General features: G+C 44.8%; 1 long non-coding RNA gene across 1 annotated transcript; it reads right to left on the bottom strand.

The window, feature by feature from the left end:
• Nucleotides 1-1,770: 1,770 nt before the first annotated feature.
• Nucleotides 1,771-5,237, bottom strand: LOC309347564. The gene is made up of 4 exons (XR_014158979.1): nt 5,194-5,237; nt 2,993-3,121; nt 2,782-2,848; nt 1,771-1,958 (listed from the first exon to the last, which is right to left on the bottom strand). It is a non-coding gene; the product is annotated as an uncharacterized lncRNA (long non-coding RNA).
• Nucleotides 5,238-8,621: the final 3,384 nt, after the last annotated feature.

Below are 8,621 nucleotides of genomic sequence, written 5' to 3'. Positions count from 1 at the left end.
GCTACCCCCCAGTTTTATGTCACCTGCAAATTTGATGAGAACCCCCTCAATTCCTTCCTCCAAGCCGCTTATATAGACACTCAACTACAATGGGCCCAGGTGATTTCCCAAAACCCTGTGTTGGTTTCCCCTTTCTTCCATTTTTTATACACCCCCTCTTAAATCTCAGCTTTCTTGTAAACTCCTTATGCAGCCACACCAGTTTGTTGAGATGCCTCCCACTTTCTTTCTTCTGGGAATTGTCTGCATCTGTGCCTTCAATAGTTTACCTTTAAGAAACTACCATCCATCTTGGACTCCCTTCTCTTTGAGTATTTCTGACCATAATATCTCACCCAGTGCAGTGGTGAGGGAAATGTACCCTGTGTGAGCTCAGAAGGGCACTTTTAATGCCTATGTTCCTGCAAAAGACACAGTGCCTCCAAGAGACAGATATGGGCGATACTAATGTCCTGGACCCACAGCCAACACAGTACCCAGATTTGAGCTCTTATGTTACCGTATTTTTTGCTCTATAAGATTCACTTTTTCCCTCCTAAAAAGTAAGGGGAAATGTGTGTGCGTCTTATGGAGCGAATGCAGGCTGCGCAGCTATCCCAGAAGCCAGAACAGCAAGAGGGATTCAGAATATTTTTTCTTCTTGTTTTCCTCCTCCAAAAACTAGGTGCTTCTTATGGTCTGGTGCATCTTATAGAGCGAAAAATACAGTATTACTTTTAAAAGCCCATCTGTCCTTCCACTGGAAACAAAGTTATGAAGCGAAAACCCCTATCAATTCATAAACCTTTTCTTACACCGCCTCACAGAGTAGCCATTTGAATCACCACTCGTTGGCCTTCTGTTTTTTACCAGCAAAAAGTACACGTCTTTCCAGGGGTGGGTTTGTCTGCAATCAGGTACTCCCTAGAAGTGATCTTTTCCAATAAGTGTGGGTGGGTGTAAGAGGATCGCTGTGCCCAAATAACAAATGCAAAATGTAATAACTTTGCAATGAGGCTTAGACAAGCCTCCTGCTGTACAGGAGCTAAGGACTGGGCACTCAATGAGAACTCACAGTATAGTTAGAAAGTAGGTCTCTTTGTGGATAATGGGGCTTCCTCCCAGGTCTGGGGATATAGGCTTGCAGTGGAACTGTGGAAATAGAGGTTTCTTGTGGCTTTAAGAGTTGTGTGTGTCTGGCAGAAATTCAACAGGTTAGGCTTTTCCTTCTCTGGAAATACAATTCTGGGGGAAAGCTTCACCTGTTCTCAATCTGTCTGCCAAGTATTATATTTTTATTTTATTTTTTTATTTATGCATTTTCCAAATTCTATTTACACACCACACATTTTTCATCATACATTATTTCTATGAAAACTTCCCAACCTATCACTCCATGACATTCCAGGTAAAGGTAAAAGGTGAATGAATAGGGAAATACATTATATGCCATCTTTGGTATCTAATCCCATACTATAGCCAGTAAAAAGGCTTCAGGGTTTTTTGGGGGGGGGGAATGTGAAAATATTTTTTCGCCAAGTATTATACTATCAGTATGGACAGTCATGGATTTAGTTCTGGGTCTGCTACATCGCCTGAAAAATAAGATACAACTTTGAATATCAAAGGAAGCAAATGTGAATTCTCTGTGTCCTCTTCTGAGAGTGTGTTGGAGGGCCCCACCCACATACTGGACCCAGAATGTTCTGTTGCACTCCTGGACAGATATCTTGTAGGTTCACATTCAAGAGACCAAACAAGAGGCTAGAATGCTAAGATTTATTTGCAGTTGCTGAATTCTTCCTGAATTCTGGGCTGCCCATGAAATCTGGATTCAGGGCTTAAGGACTATGGGAGCAGAGTGGAGGTATCAAGCAGTGAAGGTAAGCCATTAAGATCATTTGGTGAACCTGCTGAGCATCTGAGTTGATTCCAACCTGCATCTCAGTTTTCTTCGGCCATAGTAGCTGCCTCTACATCTGTGAGGAGAAATAAAAGAGCAGAGGATTCATTCCTCTGAGAGGCCAGCTATGATCTTTTTTATGAAGAAGGCAGGAATCACAGAATTTGAGAGCTGAGAGAGACTGGAAGTCATTTAGTCCAGCAACTTGAAACTAAAGTGTCCCCAGCATGTGGCTATCTAAAGGGGCAGACTTTCTCTCACTCCAAAATACCACTCTGTTGGGATTGAGTCCATTCTCCCCCTGTTTTTGCCATCAGGAATTGCCTCCCAGTGTTCTATCCAAATCTACCCTAGTGCAACTTACGCCTCAAGACCCATTCCTCCCCTCCGGGGCAGCAAAGGATGATTCTTTGCCATCTTCCAATTGACAGCCCTCCATGGATGTAAAGAGTGCTCTCCTCTCTCCCTTCAGTCGTCCCTTCTCCAGCCTAAACCAACTCTGTGGTGTATCCAATGTTAGACCTACTTCAAGTCGGCCCATTGAAATTAAAGAACATGCCTAAGTTAGATCCATTAATTCCAATGGCTCAGAGTAGAACTTCCTTGAACATAACCTTTCATTGCTATAACCTTTCCTCCTAGGGCGTGTTTCTGAGGTCTCTGCTCATCCTCATTGCCCTCCTCCAAAACCCTTCCGGGTTCTCTACTGATTGCCTTCTTATCTTCCTAGAACAACATTCATGCTCTCTAATATCTGAGCAAAAGACATCTAGCAGGTCATTAACGTCCCATCATGGATACTTCCTTGCTAGGGAAGCTACAGCTGCTCAATTCTTGTCCACTGCACCACAGTTAAAAGAACAGGAGCACTTGGGATGAACAGAAAAGTCCATACCAACCTCTTTTACCCGCGCTGACCGTATCTATGTTGCCAAGTGAGCTCGGACAACGACATATTTTTCTGCCCTAGAAGTAAAAAGGGATGCGGTTTAACCTCTTGACAATGTATCTCCAGTATATTTTTAAAAACAATTGAACAGCTATTCCACTCTCTCCACTCCTATTGCCTCTGAATCCTGGGAATGGTTGTTTGAACAGCAGGATACTTACAGCACTCTCAAAACACCTAGATGGGCCCGTGCATTCCACGCGTTGGGCCCTTGTGCAGCTCATGAGAGCCAGAAGAGACAGCAAGATCAGAAGATGCTTCATGATGGATGGAGCTGAAACTGGTGCTCACTTTGGATAGACAGAAAGGAAAAGGGGGGGGGGGGAACCATGATTATATTTTTTCTGACCATTAGAAAACATGCAATAAACACGGAACAACAGAGGCAATGAGAGCAATATCTACAACAACATTTAGAGTCATATCACAAAAGGTTAATGTCACAGAACATATGAGGAAGTGATTTAGAATAATACCTAGAGCATATGCCCTAAAAGGCCTCAACCCTATATACCTGAAGGAGCGTCTCCACCCCCATCATTCAGCCCAGACACTGAGGTCCAGCTCCAAGGGCTTTCTGGTGGTTCCCTCACTGCGAGAAGCAAAGTAACAGGGAACCAGGCAGAGGGCCTTCTTGATAGTGGCACCCGCCCTGTGGAATGCCCTCCCATCAGTTGTCAAGGAAATGAACAACTATCTGACTTTCAGAAGGCATCTGAAAGCAGCCCTGTTTAAGGAAGTTTTTAATGTTTGATGTTTTATCGTGTTTTTAATATTCTGTTAGGAGCCACACAGAGTGGCTGGGGAAATTATCATCATCATCATCATTATTATTATTATTATTATTATTATTATTATTATTATTCCTTATATATGGGCAGAATGTGGGCTAATTGGCATGTAGTCTGGGCAGGTGAGAAGATTTCAGAAAGAAAGAAACACTTACTTGAGACAGTATTGGGTTGTGGGCATCCTTTAGGCACTGTTGTCAGACATGGTCTGTGGGTGCTGCCGGTGCCCTTTGGCTTGATGGACACATTGGGGTGTAAGTTACCCAATGGGGCCATGGTATGACTCTTTGGTTTTTAGACCAAAGGTCCTTGCAGCAGGAAGGAAGGAATCACAGGAAACCTCACTGCATGCACAATATAACAACAACAACAACAACAACAGCAACAACAACAACAACAACAACAACAACAACAACAACAATTTTTATTTATACCCCCCCCCTTCCCCAGCCAAGGCCGGGTTCAGGGCGGCTAATAAGCAATAATAAAAACAAGTTGAATGAATATAACTTAAAAACAAGATTAAAATACAACATTGAAACATTAAAATGCAGCCTCATCAAAGGAGGAGAAAGGAAAAAAGAAAGAGGGGGAGGGAATCAAATCGCGGAAAGAAATCGGATCCTGCAGGGCCCTGGTCTCATGAGACAGAGCGTTTCACCAGGCTGGAGCCAGTGTTGGGAAAGCCCTGGCTCTGGTTGAGGCTAATTTAACTTCCTTAGGGCCTGGGACCTCTAGGGTGTTGCTATTTATGGACCTTAAGGTCCTCTGTGGGAGAGGCAGTATGTGCTGTGTGACCCCCATCTATTAATGGACATCTGCCCGGACTTTATTAGATTTATTTACATTGGTTGAATCTGACTAACTAGTTTGTTTTGCAGATCCTCAAGTTACATTTATTACCAATTTATCCACCTGCGGTTGTCTTGACCCCTCTTCCTGGTGTGCTGGCAAGTGTCCTTGATGCTGTCCCTCCAAACCCGAATAGGAACATCTCCCCACCTCTCTGAGAAAGAGGGTTCTCTTTGTTCCTGCCTTGTTCTCAGGAACATAGAGTTGCTTCACTGAAAGAATTAAGTGATCAACAGTCCCCAAGTGACTGCCCCCCCCCCCACCTTGCCCTGCTTACAAGGGGAATGTAAGGCAGGAGATTGGAGGAAGTAAAGGAAAACGAAAAGGTTGCAGACTGCAGACCACCACTTTGATTTAGATACCGTTGACTCCACAGAACACATGGAAGCTGTTAATAATCGACCATCTAAAATCATTCGTTAAAAAGGATCAAGAAAAGCAAACTTTAAAAAGATGCTTGCATATATTTAAATAGAAATATAACATTTAAAGACAATTATATGTAAAGTCGCACATTAAAATCCTTTGCAGAATTAAAGTAAGGACACTCGCAAACACCCCTTCAGTGCCCTAGAATCCTGGAGTTTTTGACCAACATTTTCTCTCCCCTTTGATCATTTTTAACTGCAATTTCTTTCCCCAGATATTTCTGGGGAATAGTCAGAACAGCACTGGGTTTGATCTAATTGCTGCAGTCAAGAAGAAAATGATGTTCTTACCAAGCTAGTGGTCTTTGTCTCCAGGGATGAGAAGCCAACCGAAGTCCTGTGCAGAAGAACCCACATTGGGCTGGTTTAAATAGCCAAGTGGTCTGAACTGGGGGGATTTGTGGGTATGATTTGTTGTCTTGTGTTCCTGGACTAAGACCAAGTGTCATTTGGGAGGACAATTAGCCATCTTGTGCTGACATGGAGAACAGTGTGCTCCTTCCCAAGGCAGAGTGGTCTTTCCTCTGTTCTCTACCTTGATTGTTCATCCGGTTCATTCTGTTCTGCGTCGTACCCTTCCTGAATTTCACAATTTCTTATATCCATGCCTGAATCGCATAATCCACAACTCCCCCGTCATTTTCTTCTCCCCGCTCCACCTCACAAATACGAGTTTGTGCACTGGAGAAAGACGTCCATAAGAATACATATGTTGGACCCACTGAAGTTACCCACAATTTTTTAAAAAAAGTTTTGGAGCATTATGAGAGTCCAGTCCTGTAGTCATTAACGGAATGATTCCCAAAGTGGACAGTACTGTTCACCGAAGGACAGTGGGAATATCTAGTGCAGGTTCAGCTACAAAGAAGTGCTGTAGGCACAAAGGCTTTTCATAGAGTGGGGGACACTGGGTATGTGTTTAGGGAATGAAGCCAACAGTGGGTGCCCCCACCCCAAAGTTTGGGAACCTCTGCACTAAGTCATGAGCTGTGTGGCAGCTTTTCAGATCCCAATGAGACCTTTGATGCTTAAAGTAAAGTAAAGTGGCTCCTGACCATTAGGTCCAGTTGTGACCGACTCTGGGGTTGCGGCGCTCATCTCGCTTTATTGGCCGAGGGAGCCGGCATTTATCCGCAGACAGCTTCCGGGTCATGTGGCCAGCATGCCTAAGCCGCTTCTGGTGAACTAGAGCAGCACATGGAAATGCTGCTTACCTTCCCACTGGAGTGATACCTATTTATCTACTTGCACTTTGTGCTTTCGAACTGCTAGGTTGGCAGGAGCTGGGACCAAACAACAGGAGCTCACCCCGTCACGGGGATTCAAACGGCTTGCCTTCTGATCGGCAAGTCCTAGGCTCTGTGGTTTAACCCACAGCGCCACCCGCATCCCTTTGACGCTTATCACCTCATTATTGCTCCAACTTCCTGGCTGTACAACGACTTTTGAAAAGAGGAATATACCTTCCCCTGCGTATTTAAGAGGTGCATTAATGTTTCAACGGTACCATTAATAGGTTCAGTAACCCAGTAGTAGGGAGAACATGGACGTTGCATGATGAGCTTGGTTGTTTACTGATGTGGGCTGATCAGCACACTGACTTACGCAATGGACCAAGCCTGGTTTATTATGTCTGTACCACTGAGCCTAGGACTTTCTGATCAGAAGGTCGGCGCTTCGAATCCCTGCAATGGGGTGAGCTCCCATTGCTCGGTCCCAGCTCCTGCCAACCTAGCAGTTTGAAAGCATGTCAAAGTGCAAGTAGATAAATAGGTACTGCTCCAGTGGGAAGGTAAACGGCGTTTCCGTGCGCTGCTCTGGTTTCACCAGAAGCGGCTTAGTCCTGCTGACCACATGACCTGAAAACTCTCTGTGGACAAATGGCCAGTAAACCCGGCCAGTAAAGCGAGATGAGTGCCGCAACCCCAGAGTCATTCGCGACTGGACTTAACTGTCAGGGGTCCTTTACCTTAACATCCACATTACAATGTTGCACTGAGTAGGACTTGAGCTGAGATTACTCTGAAGTCCTCAGTATCCCTATTCCTCCACTATCTTGGCTTGAGGACATGACCCTACCCTCATCCCCAGACTCTGGATATGACTTTCTCCCCCAGTTCCTAGCCCACTCTCTATTTCCTGCATGCTAGCCCACTTGATATCCTTCCATCTTATTGTCATATTCTTGAAAAGAAGATGCAGAGATGAACAAACAGCTGGGCTTGGAGAAATGTGGTGGAAATAGTCCCCTCACCCCAGGACTGAAAGATTCTTTGGAGCAGTTTTAGTAGGCTCCAATCCCATATCCGCTTGCCAGGATCAGGGATTGAGCCCCATGGGAATCAGCAGGGCTTGCTTCTGTAACATTTATTGTGGCATAAACCCACTTCTGTCCCTATATGCTTGTTGTGTCCACCTCTGAGACACCAAGCAGTGCATCTGTGATGCCAACTGAAAAGTCCCAGAGCCTGCTTTTCATTCTGGGGCCCTTTTAAATGTGCCAGTGTTAGACGGATGGGATTCCATGACTGAGAAGCAGATCCCTGTCCGTTTTAGATGTTTCATTTGCCCCAAGGGCTGGTGTATTGCAGATAATAGACCAGACATGCAGACAGAAAATGCAATCATTTGGGGGGAAACACAGGTTCCCTGGAGCACACACACGTGGTCTGTCTCCTGATGAAGACAGAAAAGTCTTCATTACGGTCTTGGCCTTTAAAATTAGTTTTAATTTGTTGAAAGCTGCTATGAGTTGCTAGGGCAACCCAGTCAGATGGGTGGCATATAAATTTATTATTATTATTATTATTATTATTATTATTATTATTATTATTAGTCAGGCTTGTGGAATCCTCTCCCTCTCCCAATGGCACCCAGAAGCAGGGAGGAACAAGAAAGTTCTTACTTCTGATTTTATTCAGTCATCACGGTGAACAACAAGGAAATACGGTCATTCCTCAATGGTGGCATTGCTCACACTGAGCTCCTCCCTCTTCCCCTCTAGCAACAACAACTACTTCTACGGCATCTGTCCATGGACAACTATCTCTGTGCCCTTTGTTCTTGCACCCTTAACAAACGCTGCGTTTTGGGAGAAGGGGGGTCAGTTATGCTGTCCAGTGATGTGTTGGCTAGCTGCTCTGCCTCCCCTCCTCCTTCTCCTAACACCACATAACTCTGCTGTCCACCTGTCTCTGAGCTGTTATCTTCCTCAAAGCCCTGCTGTAATTCAAGATTGCCTTCCTCCTCTCTAGAAGCTACAGGCGAAGAGTGGGGAGACCTCCACCATTCCTTCTCCTCTTCAGTCCAGTCCTTGACATCATCATCATCTATTAACTTCCTGACAGTAAGAGCTGTTCGACAGTGGAATTTGCTGCCAAGGAGTGTGGTGGAGTCTCCTTCTTTGGAGGTCTTTAAGCAGAGGCTTGAAAACCATATGTCAGGAATGCTCTGATTTTGTTTCCTGCTTGGCAGGGGGTTGGACTTGATGGCCCTTGTGGTCTCTTCCAACTCTATGATTCTATGATCATCATTACAGTAAACATATTTCTTGGTTGTTAGCGTAGCCTGAATGGATAGCCCCTGAAACACATCCTGCAGTCCTGAGCATAGCTACACACAGCAGAATCGGCACCCTCATTGAGTTCAATGGGTAAGTGGATAAGATTTCAAATTAAGTTTGACCTCTGGCATGGATACACTGTCAGACATATGACTTA

The sequence above is a fragment of the Podarcis erhardii genome, assembly GCF_964252035.2.
Source record: "Podarcis erhardii genome assembly, chromosome: 7".
Taxonomy (NCBI): domain Eukaryota; kingdom Metazoa; phylum Chordata; class Lepidosauria; order Squamata; family Lacertidae; genus Podarcis; species Podarcis erhardii.
Note: the sequence above shows the minus strand (reverse complement) of the source record. Positions and strands in the feature narration are given on the sequence as shown.